The sequence below is a fragment of the Schistocerca cancellata genome, chromosome 2, assembly GCF_023864275.1.
Source record: "Schistocerca cancellata isolate TAMUIC-IGC-003103 chromosome 2, iqSchCanc2.1, whole genome shotgun sequence".
Classification (NCBI taxonomy): Eukaryota; Metazoa; Arthropoda; class Insecta; order Orthoptera; family Acrididae; genus Schistocerca; species Schistocerca cancellata.
The window spans coordinates 465,055,900-465,080,166 of NC_064627.1; positions in this window are offsets into that span (position 1 = coordinate 465,055,900).

Consider the following 24,267-nt stretch of genomic DNA (forward strand, 5'->3'; position numbering starts at 1 on the left):
AATAAAACAATATTTCTTGAAAACATAAAACGTAAATAAGTATAATTTCTCAACACCCTTCTTTTTTTTTGTAAACGTAAATAAGTATACTTCCTCAACATCATCAACATCACTACTTTTTGATTTTTTGCCTTTTAGGAGAGCACATGGCAGAGAAAACAAATAGGCTGCAGATACAGAGCCATCCGTGAATGTGTAAGGAGAAAAAAAATTCGAGGACGAAGAGAAAAGAGAAGTGAAAGAAATTAGGAAGACATGCGCCATGCTCCACTTTGTTGGTCCGTGTAAACAACGTCCATTCGCCGGCCGAAGTGGCCGTGCGGTTAAAGGCGCTGCAGTCTGAAACCGCAAGACCGCTACGGTCGCAGGTTCGAATCCTGCCTCGGGCATGGATGTTTGTGATGTCCTTAGGTTAGTTAGGATTAACTAGTTCTAAGTTCTAGGGGACTAATGACCTCAGCAGTTGAGTCCCATAGTGCTCAGAGCCATTTGAACCAACGTCCATTCCATCATTTATCGTTAGAAGGGGGACGTGGGATCGTCGATTGTTAGCTGGCACGTTTCATCGAGATCCTAGTCCGAGGCGGGTTGGTGAAAATACTCTGCAAGTAGTTCGCAAAAGTGGCCCGATAGTGTCGATGTCGGCGAAGTGTATGGTGGTGTACTTGGAGACGTGTCCAGAAGTCCGCCGGAGCGACGATGTCGTTCAGGAAGAGGTAGTTGATAGCCATGCCACTGATATATGCGATGGCGTGCCACCTAGACGATGGAAAGCAGTTCGTGTCAGGATATATCAGCATGGTAAGAGGGACGTGATGTTGGTATGCTTGGAGGTAGAAAGCCACGATCTTCTGTACGACGGTCCAGACAGCTGCTGCTGCCCCACTCTCAAAACGGTGTGAAACTGACATTGCACTTGTGGCACAGGGGTGAGTCCACCACAGTGATGCGTTGCAGTTTCTGTCTTGTAGTATTTGCCGATGACGAGAAGGTACTACGTCGTGCTGGTGTCAGTGGTGAAGTACGGTTGATGGATCCTTTTCCAAACTGTAGGCCTTGAAACCTGGGGGTGATGTGCTTCGACGTGGTTTCTGGGTGAGTACATTCGGAGAAAGTGGTAGATGTCGCGGATGGGCGTCTTCCTGGTCCTGGGGAGCTCGGTGCATATGTAGCTGTATTCCAAAAAGAAACGGCCGATGTGCGACGTCGCAGGTGGAAAGTGTGCAAAGGACGTCGGTGGGTATCTTGAAACAGGTGCGAACTCGGTGGTCAACATTCCAGTAAAAAAGCATTTTGACTTTTCCAACGGGAGCATAGTATTGGCGTAAAGCGCTGTGGTCCTGGCTCGTACGTTAACGAGATCGAGGCCACCATTCCGTTTCGGTAAGGTGAGGGGGGCATGATATTGGACATTGAAGATGTGTCCGGAAAATATAAAATACCCGAAAGCCGCCTGTGTTCTGGCCGTTATTGTTGCAGTGATGGGCAGAATCTGCGAGATGTGGGGTATCCGGGCTGCCAGAAGGGTACTGACGAAGGTGACTCTCTGGCACATATTTAGCGGGCGTAGTATGTCATTCTGTATGTTTGCCCTGATGCGTTGCAGTAGCGCCCGAAAACTGTCTCACGTGTACACTAAGCCGAGACATCGAAGGTTGTCCACCAGTTGAAAGGGGGTTACGCTGTCTGAGGGAATGCCACGGCTGATCCTCATGGCTCATGATTTTGCGACGCTCATAGCGCTCCCTGCCCCTGCTCTGTAATGGGTAGCCCGCATCTCGTGGTCGTGCGGTAGCGTTCTCGCTTCCCACGCCCGGGTTCCCGGGTTCGATTCCCGGCGGGGTCAGGGGTTTTCTCTGCCTCGTAATGGCTGGGTGTTGTGTGCTGTCCTTAGGTTAGTTAGGTTTAAGTAGTTCTAAGTTCTAGGGGACTTATGACCACAGCAGTTGAGTCCCATAGTGCTCAGAGCCATTTGTAACGGGTAATCTATTGCGTCGCAGCTTGTACGTCGGCTGCTGTATGTATGACGAGAGCCAAATCATCGGCAGCTAAACACACGATCCTGGAGTAAAATACCTGTCAAGCGTCGCCGTAATCCGCGGATGAGTGGTTGCATCGCATTGGCATAAAGCACTGTCGACAGTGAGCAACCCTACCGTGTTGAGCGTTCGATCCGCGTACGTTCTGTTAGTCTTTCATTTGACGAGAAGCCTGGACGTTGCCCCTCGAAGGAGCATCATGATCACCTGCGTGAACGTTGGTGGAATCGCCAACCGGTCCGTCACTACGTTAGGGAATTCATGGTTGACACTGTCAAACGCTTGACTGAAGTCGATGGAGTTTAAAGCGCCTGGCAGTCGCGAGTGTGTTGCCACAGCGATCACATCTCAATATTCACCGAGGGTAATCTGTATATTATGATCGCCGCCTAAGGATGATTGTTCGAGGGAAACAATTTCTTGTAATTCATGTTTGAGTCGCTCAGCTAGAAGGCGTCTGAAACTCTTTAATCGGAACTCAGTAACGCGATCGGCCGATAACTTCGGGTCGTGTTCCTCCTGCAGGTTTCGGGACTGGTATGAGTAAGTCTTCCATGAACGTTGATGGTGGGAGCGCTGCGCAGGACAAAAGGTCCCAGTACATGTCTCTCCATCGTGTAATATCAAATCTTGGAAGGTTCTGTAAAATTTGAGCGGTAAACGATCCGGGACCGGAGATCGATTCAGTGATTCTTTGGCCACAACACCAAGGACGTCGTCGGCGGTCACTTCCGCAGTCAGGAGGGTTGCGCCGCGGCGTTTAGTGTACAATGGATCTCCTGGGAAACCCCAGCAAAAGCCTCTGCACCGGCAGGTACTTCTTGATAAAGAATTCTGTAGTGCGTTCTGAAGAAATCCAACAATCAAGTTAAGTTCTTCCATCTATGCACAGAGTTGAAGTTCCCTTCACTCAGGTTGCCACGTAACTGTGACTAGTTTAGTTTCGTAATCAAAACATATATCTTTCACACAAATATGTCGATCGAAATGTTGCAGCACATCTGCAACATCATTATGGAGACATCCATGATAATTTTACTGTAAAAGGATTTGTCATTAATAACGGAAATACCTTGTAGATCAACGAGTTATATCCGCATACGCAATGGGGCGTTTTCGACTACAATGGCAAAAGGTCTCAAAGACAACTCGAAAACAAAAGTAAGATTGGAAGTGTCACCAATACGTTTGGGAAACGGTCATTATAATTCTTTCAAGGGTACAATGAACGGCAAATACACTACTGGCCATTAAAATTGCTACACCAAGAAGAAATGCAGATGATAAACGGGTATTCATTGGACAAATATATTATACTAGAACTGACATGTGATTACATTTTCACGCAATTGGGGTGCATAGATCCTGAGAAATCAATACCCAGAACAACCACCTCTGGCCGTAATAACGGCCTTGATACGCCTAGGCATTGAGTCAAAACAGAGCTTGGATGGCGTGTACAGGTACAGCTGCCCATACAGCTTCAACACGATACCATCGTTCATTAAGAGTAGTGACTGGCGTATTGTGACGAGCCAGTTGCTCGGCCACCATTGACCAGAAGTTTTCAATTGGTGAGAGATCTGGAGAATGTGTTGGCCAGGGCAGCAGTGGAACATTTTCTGCATCCAGAAACGCCCGTACAGGACCTGCAACATGCGGTCGTGCATTATCCTGCTGAAATGTAGGGTTTTGCAGGGATCGAATGAAGGGTAGAGCCACGGGTCGTAACACATCTGAAATGTAACGTCCACTGTGGCACCCCATACCATCACGCTGGGTGATACGTCAGTATGACAATGACGAATATAAGCTTCCAATGTGCGTTCACCGCGATGTCGCCAAACGCGGAAGCAACCATCATGATGCTGTAAACAGAACCTGGATTCATCCGAAAAAATGACGTTTTGCCATTCGTGCACCCAGGTTCGTCGTTCAGTACACCATCGCAGCGCTTCCGTCTGTGATGCAGCGTCAAGGGTAACTGCAGCCACGGTCTCCGAGCTGATAGTCCATGCTGCTGCAAACTTCGTCGAATTGTTCGTGCAGATGGTTGTTGTCTTGCAAACGTCCCCATCTGTTGACTGAGGGATCGAGACGTGACTGCACGATCTGTTACAGCCATGTGGATAAGATGCCTGTCATCTCGACTGCTAGTGATACGAGGCCGTTGGGATCCAGCACAGCGTTCCGTATTACCCTCCTGAACCCACCGAGTCCATATTCTGCTAACAGTCATTGGATCTCGACCAACGCGAGTAGTAATGTCGCGATACGATCAACCGCAATCGCGATAGGCTACAATCCGACCTTTATCAAAGTCGGAAAGGTGATGGTACGCATTCTCCTCCTTACACGAGGCATCACAACAACGTTTCACCAGGCAACGCCGGTCGACTGCTGTTTGTGTATGAGAAATGTCAGCACGTTGTAGGTGTCGCCACCGGCGCCAAACTTGTGTGAATGCTCTGAAAAGCTAATCATTTGCATATCACAGAATCTTCTTCCTGTCGATTAAATTTCGCGTCTGTATCACGTCATCTTCGTGGTGTAGCAATGTTAATGGCCAATAGTGTAGCTTAGGGAAACAGAATTTTTTACCATAAATTCTCCCTTTTACAGTGCGATTTTCTTCTCAAACGGATGACCATGAAATCAGAAAGACGTTGTTACTAACTTTGCAGTGTCTTACAGTGGACAGTGTGCGGTGCAGTTCATTTAAAATTCGACGTCTGCAGTTTACTAGAGATGTTATAACTTTTTTTCCTGCACTCCTTTTTGCCTTACAAATTAAAGAAGAGCGAGTTTTTAATTGGAGCCGGCCGCGGTGGTCTAGCGGTTCTAGGCGCGCAGTCCGGAACCGCGTGACTGCTACGGTCGCAGGTTCGAATCCTGCCTCGGGCATGGATGTGTGTGATGTCCTTAGGTTAGTTAGGTTTAAGTAGTTCTAAGTTCTAGGGGACTGATGACCTCAGATGTTAAGTCCCATAGTGCTCAGAGCCATTTGAACCATTTTTTTTAATTGGAAAATATTGTTCCATGCATGATCCTTGGCTTAATCAGCAAACTTTTCAGTAATATATAAAGTGCCCCTACTCTCCGTTCATTCACTGTTGCAACTGACAGTGGAATACTGTGTGCGACTTCAGAAATTTTACTACTCACAAACCAATTTTTTCAAGTGCTACACGCAAGCAAATTTAGCACAAAGTGATTTTTGATGTATAGGCCATATTTTTTGCTTTGACTGTCAACTAAATCTTTAAAGTCTCTCTCTCTCTCTCTCTCTCTCTCTCTCTCTCTCTCTCTCCCTCTCTCTCTGTCTGTCTCTCTATTTTCTTTTTCCACGAGAAAACAGCGCTGCCGCCACGATTCTGTCGAACTGAAGAGGGTTGTGGCGACCGACAAATGTCACACTGCAGAACTAAATGAAATTTCTGGCTGTACCAAGTACTTCAGGGAAGGAAGCAGTATAGCCGACGCAGGACGAGCCTTGGCCTGCACGCGAGTTGCGTATCACAAACCATCCCGCGTGCAGTTTAGCACGACATACCAGCCCTGTTCTACAGTCAACATGCTACAAGAATAATTTAAACAAAGAGTTAACAACAATTACAAGCACGAAAATAGATCCGTTGCGGTGGCAGCTGGTCGGCAGCATCGACGTGGAGTTGGATGTCCAGGCTCGAAGTGAACTGCCGATGGGCGCCTGTGCGCCTGCCTAAATATCATCCAGCAGCAGGATATGTTAGAATCTATTTTGGGTCACTTGGATTGCGGAAGAAAGTAGGGTCCCGTGACCCGTGACCTCCGGTGGCGTTATCAGATCCACCTAGCGGAACGGGAGTAGATCTGGTTTTCGGCGATATGTTCTTGCCTGGCATGCAGGCAACCCCCGACACTAGGAAGTATGATTTGTTGTCAACCGTGCAGGCGTAACTTTACATGTCAGCCCTCCCCACTCAGAAGCCACAAAAATTCGACACAAAGTCATTCCAGACGCAGCCATCAATTACTTCCACAGACCAACCCGCACTCACTGCACCGATTTCCCCCGCCCCCACGTCGAGGATCCAGGCCAGCTTCACCCATTTCTCCTTCTCTTCCACCGGAGGAAGAGGTGGGGGATGGGGAGGGATGATAAGTCGCAACATTACGCCTGCACGGTCGACAACACATAATACATCGGAGAGTCAAGGGTTGCCTGCAAGCCAGGCAACCACTTCTCGTCACAACATGTCGACTACTATGGTGTATATTCGCAATGAAAAAAATTCATTATTTATTTTTCTTGCTGTTAACGGCCAGCAGCACAGGAAGAACAAAGTACTCGATCAATATCAGAAGAGGTAGCACCTACAAATTAGAGCCATGTAGAGGTGGTGGCGTGGTAGGCCCTGTCAAGGGCGCAGGCACACAGGAGACGCAAAAACTGACCCAAAAATGAAGACACGACAGAAACACAAAATTAAGTGGGTGAGGTACGTGAGTTCTGTTACCGCTCGTATTCCTATCTTCTGCCTACGACAAGGTGCCTTTCTGTCGGGCTGTGTCTGTAAACGTGCGCTAGTTTCAGTGTCATTTCGCCCAAGTAGTATCATACTACTATCGAAATGGCGTCTGTCGCTAACATGGTTTATGTAAAAGCAGCGCGCTTGGTTCACACAGCTCATCTTCAGCAGTGGAATCATTGCTGCTCCTTCCTACGGCATTGCTAGATCATCAAACCTTGGCGGGCGAGTGACGAAGGATTTTTGCTAGTTCACTGAAAGCTTTTGATTTTTTCCCGTTTCTGCCAGTAGAGGACTAAGTGAGACACTGCGGTGGATGGAGCAAACAAAATTGATGGAGGGAGCTTATAATTTACTTGCGCTTAGAGCTAGTAACTTTTCTCCTTCCAGTTTGTACAATCTGTTGTGTAAATAAAAAAAAGTGAAGGGAAAATAGCCATGGTCAGTGAGATAAACACTGAGTAAAACAAGGAAATACGAAGTAAAATTATAAACAAAACGCAGTTCCTGGAAATGGATATGTTCTATTCTTTCAATTATAGTCGGATTTCTTTTATTTCTGATTAGTAATTTAGGCAATATCAACAGTCTGTGATGAGGGAAAAAAATGTTCTTATTACACGAAGGCGTTCAATAAGTATTGCAACACATTTTTTTCTTGGTCCACTTCGGTTGAAAAACTGCACAATTCCTTATGGGATACAGCCAAATATTTCAGATTCAGCCCCTGCAGTTTCATGAAGTTCGGACAGGCAGCGGCGTTTTACGTAGCCGTCTACATGGCGTCTGTAACATAGGTGCATTCCAAACAGAGAGCTATCATTGAGTTTCTTAGTGGGAAACCAGAGCATCTCAGATATTCATAGGCGTTCGTAGAATTTCTACGAAGAGTCGGCAGTGAACAAAACACAGTGAGTTGGTGGGGTAGGCGATTGTCCTCATCGCCAAGGTCGCGCAGACGTGTCCGATCTATCGCGTACCTGCCGATCACACACAGCTGTGACTCATGCGGTGTTGGAACGTGCGGAAATCTCGTTCGAGGTGATCCACGGGTCACAATCAAACACTACGCTGCACATCTGGTCGTTTCAGTTGGTAGTGCTGACACACTCTTCCACCTGTTGAGGCACTCAGACATGTGTGCCCGCTGCGTTCCTCGCAGCCTATGTACCTTCTAAATTCGACACATGTTGCCCAATGAAGGTTGCACTCCGTAGGAAACACTACGTGGATGATGGGGATATTACTGATGCAGCAAGATGTTGGCTCCGGTGTCGACCACTAGAGTGGCATCATGCAAGCATAGAGGCCCTCCCAGTAAGGTGGCTAAAGGCCGCCACATTGAACGGATATTATGTTTCAAAATAATGTTTTGCAACCAAGAGAAGGGGGGAATAATATGGCATATTGGAATCCTGAATAAAACCAGCTGCCTTAAAAAAATGTGTTGCTTTACTTTTGGAAGGCCTCTCGTACATCATATTTAAACCTTTTCACAGTAGTTGCTATAAACAATAAGATATAGCTTTTATTTTATTCTGAATTCTCTTAGGACATTTATGAATTTTGTAGTGTATTTAGTAAAATAATAAATTTAATTTGTTGTGCACAATATTTTTCATCAGTGTAGTTCATTTCAGTAACAATTTTTAGTAATGTTTCTCTTTTGTTGAATCTAGCCCGCATCTCGTGGTCGTGCGGTAGCGTTCTCGCTTCCCACGCCCGGGTTCCCGGGTTCGATTCCCGGCGGGGTCAGGGATTTTCTCTGCCTCGTGATGGCTGGGTGTTGTGTGCAGTCCTTAGGTTAGTTAGGTTTAAGTAGTTCTAAGTTCTAGGGGACTGATGACCGTAGCAGTTAAGTCCCATAGTGCTCAGAGCCATTTTTTGAATCTACTGATACGCCACAGCTGCGTCGAGAAAATTGCAGAAAGATAGTTGTACGGAGGGAGGGTTGAGTCAAAACTTTGGCAGTTCTGCAAGAGCGCATGAGCATCTCGGTACGCCTCTGCTGTAAACGCGAGGTAAGTAATAATTATTTTCTGTTTATCAGTTGAATGACGAATAAAGGAACAACAACGACAATTTTTGCGGTTTTCGTTTATGAAAACAATCCCACTAAGAAGCTCTTTGAACCTTAACGATTCATTCACTGCTCTGTTGATACAGATTTATGTTCATCATATTACACATTCCAGGCTGTCTACCTGAACGTGTGCGAGGGACAGTGTTGTACCTAGAGGATAGTGTACCTAGGAACCGCATGATATGTTTTGTTTGATACTTTAGCTAGTTCAGATCTTTGAACCACTTTAAGTAATGCGCACTAGAGGCCTGCGTAAGCGATTTCCGCCATTTTCTATAGTTTTTGTTGTCGTCAGGCGTGAGATTCCATTTTATGTAGCATTTGTAAATATTTAGTGCCCTACACATTTAATCGCTGTACGATACATTAAAGCTATATGGAGTATACTGTTAATTCTACAGGGTCAGAATTTTATGGTCAGTAAAATGCTACATATTTTTTGAACTTTTTATATAAAATGTGGGCAGTTAAGCCATACTTCGACGGTCGTTCACCATCTTGTATCATGGAACAGAAGCAAGTCTTTTGCTACGGAAAATGACCTGATACTTGCAGATAAACTGACTTTCTTTAGTATATCAACTATTTCATCTGACTTGAAAAAGGAGATTTGTGGTACTTTGCAATAGTGTCCATTTCAAAATGTATTCAACTTGTAAATTATTCTTGACAATACTTCACCTTAACTTGATTTACTTACTGATTATTGGTATGTGGTAGAGTACTAATGTAACAGACAGACTATTAAATACAGTGCTACTACGATTATCCAAATTGCAAGGCTTTTTAATTTCAATCGAATATGTGTTCCAGGTACATAATTAGATTGTACCTTGGGACGTCTTTTCACATTTGGAAAGCTTTGAATTTTGTGAATAGTTTTGTAATTTCAGGACAAGAATGCAGATCATAAAAACTGAATGCTCTTATTTATATATGGAGTAACGAAACATATTAAACTTCTGTTGCAAAGAAGTCTAAAAGTGTACCAAGGTGCAACAATCTCCTCTAAACAATAAAAATGCATTATATTTTAGGATGATAACAGTTAAACGCCGATTATAAATAAATATGAACATTTTAATCTTATTACAGTAAACGTGATATTGAAAGTTGAAAACAATTCAGTGTCGGATATAAGTAAATTTGAACATATGATTCCTACTGTTAATATTATTAGATTACGTCGTTTTTGTTGAGAACAAATTCTCTCACTCTGAAATTCGTAAACTTCAGCTTAACAACATTGCGACTTACCCGCACCTCTGTCATTTTACACATTATCTGACGGTTGCAATTCTGTTTCGTGGAAGATGTGGATCCCGTCACGGAGAAAAGTCTGTAATTTCTCCCACCACATTCTTTGTCTTTTTAAAATTATCAGCTCTTTTCTTTGATGTATAAGGTAATCACTTCGGACGTTAACCCAGTGGACTCATTCATCGACATACTCATTGTTCCTTTAAATTGTGCGGCATATTTGCTCCATCCTCTACAATTGTTATGGCGATATGTGTTAAATAAAACCCCTGATTTTGTCTGTATCGCTCGCTGATATTTCCCTTCTAGATATCAGGCTGACAAATACTCCACACCATAGCCTTTAATTGTATATTTTTTAAGCAAATCTTCGCCCTGTTGCATGAAATCTCAGTTTTCAATACGAAAAAAAAAAAAACATTAGTCAGGCTAGTATGAATTGTCTTTTCTGTAACTATCCACAAAGGATAAACATTGATAACTTCAAATTGTCGCACCGTTTCACGTAATTGTCCTACTGTCAATGCAGTCACTGTCGAAATTTGTTTGCATTTGATTTCACCGAATAAGGTAATTTATACCATTTTGTACCATATGAGTTAAGACTTGAGTCATCCACTGCTTTGAATTTCGGTGACACTCCTCACCTGATGTACACCGGTCAACAATTTTGCACGCATGTCCTAGGCTTAAACACTTTCCGCCATACCAACTCAAAATTCTCTGGAAATTTTGGGCTGTTTTCACAGTTTCGGCTACAAAATGTAATTACTAAATGTTGCTCTACCGAAGGATTCATTTCGAGAGCACCTGGAATTTTGAGATTAACATAAAAATTAACTTAAATTAATGTCAAACACAATTAATGTGTAAGCCTAGCTGCGTCTTTTCATTTCTTCTGTTCTCAGAAGTATAACTCTGCTATTAATAGTAAATCATATTGAAACTCATCTTCATACTCATCACAGGTCTGGCATATGAGCATACTGCATCACTGAACACTGTTCTGTCATTCACAAACAAAGGGCCACACCGATGGACCAACTGAACATTCTCCAGCAGTCACCTGCCGTTTTGATAAAATACCATTCTCTATATCCGTCCGCCTCAGCAGTCGAAATCGTTCCGCTTGTTGCTGGTACCACCCATTACTGCGACAAGTTGAAACCATTTCAAATCGAAACCCACCATCCCTTCAATTACGAGCGAATGCTGTTGCTTCGACTTTCAGTCACTTTGAGAACAACAGTACTGACAGAGATTTGAGTGCTGTGGCTTCCAGTGCAGCGTCATCGCATTAGCAGAAAGAAATAATTTTTGTAGAAAATTTTTATCAGAATTCAACTTTCTTTGTTTTCGTGAAAGCAAGGGATTGTAAATAAATGTAACATTAACGTACCAGTAGGCGCCAGTAGTAAGGATGTCCTCTACGTCTGAGAAAGGGAGGAACTTATCTCCTGTCCGGCGTCCTTTTGTGTCAAGGATGGCTTGGTAACTTGGCTGACGTAGCAACGGAGCAGCCCACATCAGCATTGCGCAACCTGGATACATTAATGGCAGAATTACACCTCTTCCGTTTAGGCCGGAGATTATTACACCGTTCTGGTATACCTTTGACTCGATGCGACAGACGTCACATTCATGTTAACGTATTTTGCTGTTTTGTATTATAACTTGCAGTATAGCGTTAGAAGCCACCGGTGCATTGAAGAATTATCGCAAACAGACCACCCTTATCATTAAATGCCAGTTAATGGCTCTTCAATCATATAAGTCTTCAAGAGATACTATGATAACCGAGACAAGGAGAAGAATTACATCATTTTGGTGTTGCGTAATGGATGACGTGCATTACAGAGTCGCAGTTAATAGCTTACCATTCCGGTATACACACACATCAAAAAAGATTTGCATCACCCCGGTTCCCAGTACTCCGGAAGATAGACGTTGACTGTGGATATTGTGTCACAGACACAATCCCTTTGATTGTTCAGAGATGTCACTAACTCCGCCCAAATATGTAAACAACTATGCATGACCAGCGCCTATTAGACGGAGGGGGTCCGATAGCCGAGCCGATCAGTTACAGTCATTCCACCAGGAAGGAGGTACACGGCTCGTGTTGTCTGCAGTTCAACCATGCCTAGACGATCAATACCGCGGTTCGATCGTCTCTGCATTGTTACTTTGTGCCAGGAAGCGCTGTCAGCAAAGGAAATGTTCAGGCGTCTCGGAGTGAACCAAAGCGATGTTGTTCGGACACGGAAGAGATACAGAGAGACAGGAACTCTCGACGACACGACTCGCTCAGGCCGCCCAAAGGCTAGTACTGCAGTGGATGACTGCTATGACAGATTATGGCTCGGAGGAACCCTGACAGTAACGCCACCATGGACGTGCAGCCACAGGACGTCGTGTTACGACTCAAACTGTGCGCAATAGGCTGCATGATGCACAACTTCACTCCCGACGTCCATCATTGCAACCATGACACCATGGACCGCTCGGGAGTGGCATCATGTTCTCTTCACCGATGAGTGCCGCATATGCCTTCAACCAGACAATCGTCGGAGACGTGTTTCGAGGCAACACGGTCAGGCTGAATGCCTTCGACCCACTGTCCAGCGAGTGCAGCATGGTGGAGGTTCCCTGCTGTTTTGGGGGTGGCATTGTGTGGGGCCGACGTATGGCGCTGGTGGTTTTGGAAAGCGCCGTAACGGCTGTACGATACGTGAATGCCATCCTCCGACCAATATAGCAACCATATCTGTAGCATATTGGTGAGGCATTCGTCTTCATTGACGACTATTCGCGGCGTCATCCTGCACATCTTGTGAACGACTGCCTTCAGGATAACGACATCGCTTGACTAGAGTGGCCAGCATGTTCTCCAGACGTGAACTTTACCGAATATGCCTGGGATAGACTGAAAAGGGCTGTTTATGGACGACGTGAGCCACCAACCACTCTGAGGGATCTACTCCGAATCGCCGTTGAGGAATGGGACAATCTTGACCAACAGTGCTTTGTTGAACTTGTGGATAATATGCCACGACGAATACAGGCATGCATCAATGCAAGAGGATGTGCTACTGGGTATTGGAGGTATTGGTGTGTACAGCGATCTGGACCACCACCTCTGAAGGTCTCACTGTATGTAGTACTGAAACTTCTTTATGTAATTTTTTCATAATGTGTGGCCACAGTCATAATATATTTCTTTAAAATCAGTACCGCCGTTAGACTTGTTTATTTACAGTGTTACATTTACACTTACACAATCATGATTTCGATTTCAAAGTGCCATTATCAAGTGTTTTAAGTGTTGTAAATTTCCTAAGATGACATACTGTCGTATTGTGTGTATTTTAATACGACAGTATGCCATCTTAGGCAATTTATAACACTCAAAACACTTGATAATGGCACTTTGAAACCGAAATCATGATTGTGCAAGTGTAAATGTAACACTGTAAATAAACAACAGTCTAATGGCGGTACTGGCTTTAAAGAAACTTCTTTATAAGTTTTTACTTAAACTGAAATAACTGAGATGGCGAAACTTCTTAATTTAATACTGAAAGTCCTGAGTAAAATTGACTATACTGTCTCTTTGCTATTTTATCATTTCATCACTGACCCACAATACCCTAGCGCAACGCAATCTGACTGCTCAAAAATGATAACCTGACTTCAAATAATTAATACAAAAGAATGGGCCTGAATTAGAAGAAATCCTAACAATAACCCATACACATCATAAGTCACTTACCTCACAGAAAATCTTCATGACTCGAACTGCAGCGATACAAGCGCCAATACTACCAGCTAAATAAGAGATTGTAACTACTGAAGGCTCTAACTACTAATAGGCATTGGTTAGCAAAAGAAAGATTTTCTTGCAGAGCAAACAATGTATTCAGCAGATTTTACCTTAATCAAGTGACAACCAGTTCAAAAAAAAAGATAAAATCATCAGCAATAAAACTCCATGACGGATACACATCCAGACGGCCCGCTCACGCTGATACTGCAAACCTCCAAGAATGCTAATTATTAACCTCTAACATCCATCACTGCTGACTACTCACTCCCAACTTCCATCACTGCTGGCGATTAATTTCCAACTGCTAGTCCGACCAGCCACAGAGCCTCTTACAGAGTGCGCACAGCGCTGTCAGAGTTATTAATGCACAATACAAACACAGAAACAAGCTACTTACAGTACAACATGCAATTTGTGGTTTTGATGAGCAATAAAACGGGCGGAAATTATGTTTGTAAAATAATTGAAAAGCCACGATCGCTTCAATCGTTTATTAGATGACCGGTTTCAGCACTCTGAACGTGCCATCATCAGATCTGAAACGTGGATTAACATTTATAAAACCATATGGACATAATGGCACATGAGGCAGACCATCTGATAAAATCATTGTAACAACCAATAAAAATAATAAAAAACTGCTCTCATGGTCGTTCTTTCCATAAAATATAAAACAACCAATAAAAATAATAAAAGAACTTCTCTCATGGTCGTTCTTTCCGTAAAATATAAAACTGAAGAACGACCATGAGAGCAGTTTTTTATTATTTTTATTGGTTGTTACAATGATTTTATCAGATGGTCTGCCTCATTTGCCATTATGTTCATATGGTTTTATAAATGTTAATCCACGTTTCAGATCTGATGATGGCACCTTCGGAGTGCTGAAACCGGTCATCTAATAAACGATTGAAGCGATCGTGGCTTTTCAATTATTTTAAAAACAGAGTGATCGCCCCACGACACACCATGTGTTCACTGCAAAATGATGTTTGTGTTGAAAACTATTCCAATTTTCTGTACGGGTTCCGGAACTCTCGGAACCGAGGTGATGCAAAACTTTTTTTGATGTGTGTACTATTTTTTCCATCTTAGCGTTGTTAGAACATTCTGGAACTTTCCTAAGAATGTAATACAAGCACACTCTTCAGTACGCGATATTATTTATATTTCCGTCTCACTAGAAAACGAAAAATGAAATAAGTATTTGGCAGTTTGTCTGCATGGCCATCTTCCGCAGCAGTTGATAAAATCAGAACTTATTGGCTTCACCTTCTTAAGCTCCCCACAATAAATTAAAGATAATTTTACGCTAGATGCGTTTCGCTTTTATTTACAAAGCCTCTTCTGAGGTCATTCCGGAAATATAGATACATATAGATTTCCAGAGATTAGGGCAATCAATCGCGTTTTATTTTATTCTTCAGGTTTTGTTTCGTTACATACTTCGAATTGCCTAGCGATTTACCATCAGATGGTACATATTTACTGGACGTTTTCATGATTGTAGCTGTGGTGAAATGTAAAACCGAAAGGTGAGGAAGGGAGAGTAGTTGCAGTAATTTATGAAAACCTTCGTTCATCACAGTCACAGTGCTGCACACCCATAATGGGTAAAGGTTTTGTGGATACATATGTTTGGTAGTTTGTACATTTTTTTGTTATAGATTGAAAATAGCATTCCTTTGTAAAGTTGGCGTGTAATTTGCTTACAGTGTTTCTGTCTCTCGTTCACATAATCTGCAAACTACTGGGGTTTCCTTCTCTGTTAGAGGGGGTTGAAACCGAAAGAAGTTTCGTTAAACGTACACAATTGGCAATTTTTCGCCTTTTTTCAATTTTCTCTTACGCTGCGTTGGCATAATTTGCGCTTCACCTGACTTTTACAAATAGAACTGTAGTTATATGTGTTTGCGTTGAGCTCCGTATTTCCACAGTCTAACACAACAGTCGCGACAACCCGACTATTTTTTGTTACCCACTGCGATAACAGCGCGCTAAGCGACCAGCAAGCGACACTTCCGAAAACAATGTATTTTTATTCATAGCATAGTTTATACAATAGAGAGTATATGTAGTTCAATAATAATCGGCTGTAAGCAAAAAAGATTTGTCATTCTTTAGTTTCGTGAGGATCCTAGGAGGTATCAAACGGCACATAAGAGGGCAATTTATTTCCGATTCTCTTGTGATATACAGATATATACTGAAGAATTTCGTTCTCCTATAATAACAATAAATTGCCAGTAAATACCAGAAAACCTGACCTGCTGCAGATAGAGGTCGTATACCTACCAACAGCGCAAAGTTTTGTTGACTACACTTTCATCCAAATCAGTGAATGCTGAGGGTAGCAAACCTGTATGGAAAGTAACTACTACATTATTTAACATACAAAATAAACCACCATAAAGACATCATAATAAAACGTCAAAGGAAATAAAACTGTTTGCCAACACAAAAGGCCGGCCGGAGTGGCCGAGCGGTTCTAGGCGCTACAGTCTGGAACCGCGCGATCGCTGCGGTCGCAGGTTCGAATCCTGCCTCGGAAATGGATGTGTGTGATGTCCTTAGGTTAGTTAAGTTTAAGTAGTTCTAAGTTCTAGGGGACTGATGACCTCAGAAGTTAAGTCCCATAGTGCTGAGAGCCATTTGAACCAACACAAAAGAAACCAATTCCATAATAGTTGCAAAATCTGAACCACAAACGGTGGGAACATTGAATATATTAGCTTTTGAAGAAAAAGGAAAAAGTAATTACATTTACAAAAATACTTATACATTGGAAAGTCGAAAGTAGTGTAAGAGCGGGCGAATCATTGGACTACACAAAAATGTTTACGTGTTAAGGGAAATCGCTATCGTAGTGAGAACAGACAATAACAGAAATATACATGCTCCTCAGGCTTGAAATATGCGTTTATATTGTCTTTCTTTTAGTGAAGTAAGCTACAGTTATACAGATATTCGAAAGAATTTCTTCATAGGTTGTGGTTTACTTTATCGAATCAGTATGATCAGCTGTTTTTACATTTATTTCTCGATAATTTATGTCTCTTGATGATTTACTAATCATGGGACCAATAATATAACAGTTATCTGGTCAATTCAGTAGAAAAATAATTAGAATCAAACATAGCCCTTATATCGTAGGTAACTGTCTGCTTTCTCACCCCTTGGAGCGCTAGTGTCGCTCCAGCTGTCACACGGCAACAACTTTCGCACCATAGAGTGTCTCGACTGTATGCATTAGACTGTGTTTTATAGTGTTTTGTTGTTCATTTGCTTTTCTTGTAGATTCTGAACGTTGTCAACCTGTGATGCTATATAAACAAAAACGAAACGCGTCTGGTGTAATATTTTCGTCAGTCAATTGTAGTATCACAGGTGTGGTTAGGCAGAAACCTAAGATGACAGCTTAAACTGCTGTGAGCGAAACGAGGAGCAATAACATTCATATTCATATTTGTCTCAAATATTTGGCTTTTTATTTACTATCGTCGCCAAGGTCGCTAGGAGACAGATACTTCACATGTTACAATCAATGGCACTTCCAGTTTCTGCCGCTAACGACATGTAAACAAACTCTCGATGAAACTCTGTACAGTGCCATCTGCCGAGCCAGTGAGGACACAGGCAAGTCCACTCACCGACGTTAGACCTGCGACAGATATTGCTTCGGTTCCAGGCTAGAGTATCGGGACCTGATTCCAAGCGGACAGGGACTTGAGTCAAGCAGAATTTCGTAATAGGTAAATAGTTTATCGGTTGTGTTTGCTGCATAAGTCATCACGTTGACTGACTAGATTCAGCCCTCCGTTGCCTACTGTCATGCGGCACCGTCGCGCTACCCTCGTGTTACACTTGCATCGGCGCCCTCTCTACAGTGGCATCTGGAGACCCGACTGGACCAGGATCTAGAAATTGCATCCTGATAATGGTACAGGCTCTGGCTATGACACAATTTTACCTGAGAGGAACTATTTTGATGCAGTTCACGCCCTTAATGCAATAGTTTATGTTTTGTATTGTTTCTCTATGTTGTCTTACATTGCACATTCGTATCTCATGAGAAGCTACCATCCTCTCATCTCAGGAAGCTGTTCTCAGTCTTTTATTTCAAAGATTTTGAAACGACTGGAACTGAACTGAGGGCCTATCCATAAAGAAGGCATGAAACGACCCCAGCAGCTAGCAGCCTTTCTGCCACTCAGGCGATTTTAGGATTCATGCCGTAGTATATGCAAGCATTTGAAATCAATTGCGTGTTTTGGCGTTACATTCAAATACAAAATTAGTAATAAAAAGCTTTGATACCCGAACCTTTACATTATGTGTATTTTTCCAAACAAATTTCGTTCTTTTGCTCAATCTTCCGTAATTTGTGGTTATTTTGAGCGTTATAAAATGTGTGTTAAAGACTGCGCCACCTTGTTTGGTCACAAAGATGTGACATTCTTTTCGCTTACCGTAGTAATTTTCGTATTTTACTCACGCATGAATAATTCACCGTTATTGCACTTCTTACAAAATTTTACGCTTGTATTTATAATTTTGTGAAACGAAATGCTGTAGTTAAGCTTTTAGATATCTGATTTGCCTTTATCGTAGCTTCATCAAGCCAATTCATCGAGTGCTATTTTAAATTGTCAGAGGTAATTCCATTGCTGGTTACTATTGCAGTAAAGCCAGTTAGCTTTAACAGAGAATCGTAGCTTTTAAATCACAGCAGAAATAAGAGATTAATGCTCGGGGTGACAAAGATTTTACGTTCCATTGAACGTAAAATAAATATCTTTCTTGTTAACATGATCTTAGTGACATAATTTCTATGAAATACATACAATAAAGTGCCAGAGAAACTGATATAGGCATGCGTATTCAGATACAGAGATACGTAAACAGGCAGAATACGGTGTTGCAGTCAGCAAAGCCTATATAACACAAGTGTCTGGCGCAGTTGTTAGATCCGTTACTGCTGCTGCAATGGCGGGTTATCAACATTTAAGTGAGTTTGAACGTGGTGTTACAGTCAGCGCACGAACGATGGGACACAGCATCTCCGAGGTAGCGATGAAGTGTGGATTTTCCCGTACGACCATTTCACCAGTGTACCGTAAATGCCAGGAATCCAGTAAAACATCATCGCTGCAGCCGGAGAAATACCCTTCTAGAACGGGACCAACGACGACAGAGAATCGTTCATCGTGACAGAAGTGTAACCCTACCGCAAATTTCTGCGGATTTCAAAGCTGGGCTATCAACAAGAGTCAGCGTGCGAACCATCCAACAAAACATTACCGATATGGGCTTTCAGAGCCGAAGGCCCACTCGTGTACCCTTGATGACAGCCCGACACAAGGCCTTACGCCTCGCCTGGGCCCGTCAACATCGATGCTGGACTGTTGATCGTTGGAAACATGTTGCCTAGTCAGACGAGCCTCGTTTCAAATTTTATCGAGCGGATGGACGTGAATGTATACATCATCATGAACCCATGGACTCTGCATGTCAGCAAGGGACTGTTCAAGCTGGTGGAGGTTCTGTAATAGTGTGCCGCATGTGTAGTTGTAATGATATGGGACCCCTTATACGTTTAGATACGATTCTGACAGGTGACACGCACGGAAGCATCCTGTCTGATCACCTACATCCATTCATGCCCATTGTCCATTCCGACGGACTTCGGTAATTCCAGCAGAACAATGCAACACCCCACACGTCTAGAATTGCTACAGAGAGGCTGCAGGAACACTCTCCCGAGCTTAAACACTTCCGCTGGCCACTAAAACCTCAGAGATGAATATTACTGAGCATATTTGGAATGCCTTGCAACTTGGTGTTCAAAGAGATCTCCACCCCCTCGTACTGTTATGGATTTATGGAAAACCATGAGGGATTCATGATGTTAATTGCCTCCAGGACTACTTCAGGCATTAGTCGATTCCTTCCCACTCGGTGTTGAGGCATTTCTGCGTGCTCGCTGGGGCCCTACACGATATTAGGCAGGTGTTCCAGTTTCTTTGGTTCTTCAGTGTACTTTCTCACACCGCAAGAATTAAAGCCTTGTGTTTAATGGTTGTTAGACGTGATTGTTTTGCTCTGGAATTAACATATTGAGCAGAAACGTAAAGTTATCCGCTTTTAATGAGACATGAGACTGATGATTCACAAGAAGGGCATGATGAAAGACCTCGTTCCTGCTACAGCTGTACCGTTATTACGTAGTATAAAGTCTTATTAGTTAGGGCACTGTTTTGAAAAATGCAGTGGGACACGGAATACCATTGCTTGAAACGACCGTTGGCATTGCTCTTTAAGCTTGTACTTGTGATGTACTCGTACATGGTGGGAACACGTGAATCCCAAAATTCTCTTGAACGGTCTTTATCGAGATAATCACCTGTGCAGTAATTTAATTGCTGCCCCTATCGCCACCTCCACTACCCCCGCTCGTGGTATTGAGCCCGAGACCACTACACGCAGTGCGAACGCAAACTCCCATCGACGGTCGGTCGCTAATGGCACGTAATGAGCGCAAATAGAGTTAACGAAGAGCCCTTGGACCCTATCTATAAGTTGTGGGTTCCATTAGGCTTTGTTCAAAGTGGTGTGATAATGACCTAATCGCAGGTACTGGCAGGTGTTATGAGTGGCAGATATATATATATATATATATATATATATATATATATATATATATATATATATATATATGTGTGTGTGTGTGTGTGTATTTTACGTTTTCGGAAGACGCACATGGCTAGCACAAATTTTTATTTCATATGAAATTACAATTACCAATTATTGCTACAATTAAAACAGTCGTGATCTACTACAAACTCAAGTCCACATAAAAATTTTCTCTGATGGATTATTGCACTTTAGGAAACAGGAGGTAGTTGATTAATACGTAATTAACCAATAAGACTTTTCTATTGGATTCGATATGTGCAAAGTGATTTCCGATACATACAGAATTGGTGCAGATTCCCTTACTGTTATTGATGTGTACACTGTGAGCAAATCCAGTGAAATAATAAGAGATTGGTAAACGATACCACTAATGTTACATCAGCGATGAGGAACGTGCCTACTGGAAAAATTTGGGAGGAAATTTGTCTAATGCACTTACATAAGCAAAACAATATTACAAGACGTGCATTCAAAGAGGAAGTGAAAAGGTCACGTTCATTCGACTGAGTTGTGACTACCTGTTTGTTATGCTAGTGCCACAGTAGAAGAAAGTTTACGGGTGTTTGCCCTGCCTGCGAATTCGATTGTCAGGAAATAATTATAATAAATATTTTTAAGCATTTTATAAGCTCTAACTTTTTATGTTTTTTTTACTTTTACTGACCTTGATGCTTACTTTGTAAATCAATTTTTTTGTTTGTGTGACAACGCTCCTTTCAATGTGTGAAATCAGTATACATAAATGATGATTTTAAATGTTAACACAATGGTTTAATGTTTTCGTGTTGCTGTAAGAAGGAGTATTAATTTTCTTTTGAACTATGTAATATGTAGGTGAAGAATGTCTGTATGTTTTAACGTTACGTTTTTGCACGCCTTGTCTTATGCTGTATTATACGGTTTTATTTGTTATGTTTCCCTTTTGTACAAATTTAACATGAATTATATGACACTCTGTTTTCTTTCTTGAACTAGGTAACACGGGCACTGCTTCAGTGAATATCCAGAAGACTATTTGTCACTTGTGTTTATGTAAAGCATTTTTAAATTTTCAATGTAGGTATGTGAGACTACGAAACCAACCACAGACAAGGGATACACATGTTGAAATGGCCCATATGTTGTCTTTATTTCTAAATGTTAAACTGAATTTGCGCTATTCACTATAAAATAATGGAGCACATGTGACGTTATAACACAGGTGTAACGTTTTACGTAAATTTATTATCAGTTTTATTAAAAAGAACTTCCTCTGTCGAATATAAACACATCAAAAAAAGTTTTCCATCACCTCGGTTCCGAGAGTTCCGGAACCTGTACAGAAAATTGGAATTGACATCAACATAAACATCGCATCCGCCCTTTTTATTGGTCATGAAAACCACACACTGCATGTTTTACGACCATACAGAGAGACCTTCAGAGGTGGTGGTCCAGATTTCTGTACACACCGGTACCTCTAATACCCAGTAGCACATCCTCTTGCATTGATGCATGCCTATATTTGTTGTGGCATACTATCTACAAGTTCAACAAGGCATGGTTGGTCCAGATTGTCCCATTCCTCAACGGTTATTGGGCGTAGAACCCTCAGAGTGGTTGGTGAGTCACGTCATCTATAAACACGCCTTTTCCATCTATCTCAGTTATGTTCGATAGGGTTCATGTCTGGAGAACATGCTGGCCACTCTAGTCGAGCTATTTCGTTATCCTGAAGGATGTCATTCACAAGATGTGTACAATTGGGGCGCGAATTATCGTCCATGAAGACGAATGCCTCACGAGTATGCTGCCGATATGGTTGCACTATCGGTCGGAGGATGGCATACACTTGTCGCACAGCTGTTACGGCGCCTTCCATGACCACCAGCGGCGTACGTCGGCTCCACATAATGCCACTCCAAAACAGAATGGAACCTCCATCTTGCTGCACTCGCTGGACAGTGTGTCTAAGGCGTTCAGCCTGACCGGGTTGCCTCGAAACACGTCTCCGACGATTGATTGTCTTGTTGGAGGCATATGCGACACTCATCGGTGAAGATAACGTGATGCCAATCCTGAGCGGTCCATTCGGTATGTTGTTGAGCCCATCTGTACCGTGCTGCTTCGTGTCGTGGTTGCAAAGATCTACATCTACATATACATGGTTACTCTGCAATTCAAAGTGCCTGGCAGAGGGTTCATCGAACCATTTTCATACTACTTCTCTACCATTCCACTCTCGAATGGCGCGTGGGAAAAAGGAACACCTAAATCTTTCCGTTCGAGCTCTTATTTCTCTTATTTTATTATGATGAACATTTCTCCTTATGTAGGTGGGTGTCAACAAATTATTTTCGCATTCGGAAGATAAATTTTGTGATTGAAATTTCGTAAATAGATCTCTCCGCAAAGAAAACCGTCTTTGTTTCAGTGACTGCCACCCCAAAACGCGAATCATATCAGTGACACTCTCACCCCTATTGCGCGATAACACCAAACGAACTGCCCTTCTTTGGCCTTTCTCGACGTCCTCTGTCAATCCTACCTGGTAAGGATCCCATACCGCGCAGCAATATTCCAGCAGAGAACAGACAAGTGTAATGTAGGTTGTCTCTTTAGTGGGTTTGTCGCATCTTCTAAGTGTTCTGCCAACAAAGTGCAGTCTTTGTTTCGCCTTCCTCACAATATTATCTATGTGGTCTTTCCAATTTAATTTGCTCGTAATCGTAATTCCTAGGTATTTAGTCGAATTGACAGACCTTAGATTTGTGCAATTTATCCTGTACTCTTTTTGTACCCATGTGGATGACTTCTCACTTTTCTTTGTTTAGTGCTAATTGCCACTTTTCGCACCATACAGAAATTCTCTGATGAGTTTACTAGACGGTAAATTACAGCTTCATCTGCAAACAATCTAAGGGGGCTACTCAGATTATCACCTAGATCATGTATATAAATCAGGAACAGCAGAGGGCCTATACACTACCTTGCGGAACGCCAGATATCACTTCTGTTCTACTCGATGATTTACCGTCTACCACTACGAACTGTGACCTCTCTGAGAGGAAATCACGAATCCAGTCACACAACTGAGACGATACTCCATATGCACGCAATTTGATTAATAGTCGCTTGTGAGGAACGGTTTCAAAAGCCTTCTGGAAATCTGGGAACATGGAATCGATCTGAGATCAGTTATCGACGGCACTCATTACTTCATGCGAATAAAGAGCTAGTTGTGTTACACAAGAACGATATTTTCTGAGTCCGTGTTGGTTATGTATCAATAAGTCATTTTCATAATGTTGGAGTACAGTATATGCTCCAAAATCCCACTGCAAATTGAGGCCGGCCGGAGTGGCCGAGCGGTTCTAGGCGCTATAGTCTGGAACCGCGCGACCGCTACGGTCGCAGGTTCGAATCCTGCCTCGGGCATGGATGTGTATGATGTCTTTAGGTTAGTTAGGTTTAAGTAGTTCTAAGTTCTAGGGGACTGATGACCTCAGAAGTTAAGTCCCATAGTGCTCAGAGCCATTTGAACCATTTTTTGCAAATTGAGGTCAGTGATATGGATCTGTAATTCAATGGGTTACTCCTACTTCCTTTCTTGAATATTGGTGTGACCTGTGCTACTTTCCAGTCTTTAGGAACAGACTTTTCGTCAAATGAGCGGTTGTATATGATTGCTAAGAAAGGCGCTATTGTGTCTGCATACTCTGAAAGGAACCTGATTGGTACACCATCTGGACCGGAAGACTTGCCTTTCTTAAGTGATTTGAGTTGTTTCGCAACACCTAAGATATCTACTTTTACGTCACTCGTGCTAACAGCTGTTCTGGTTTCGAATTCTGGAATATTTACTTCGTCTTC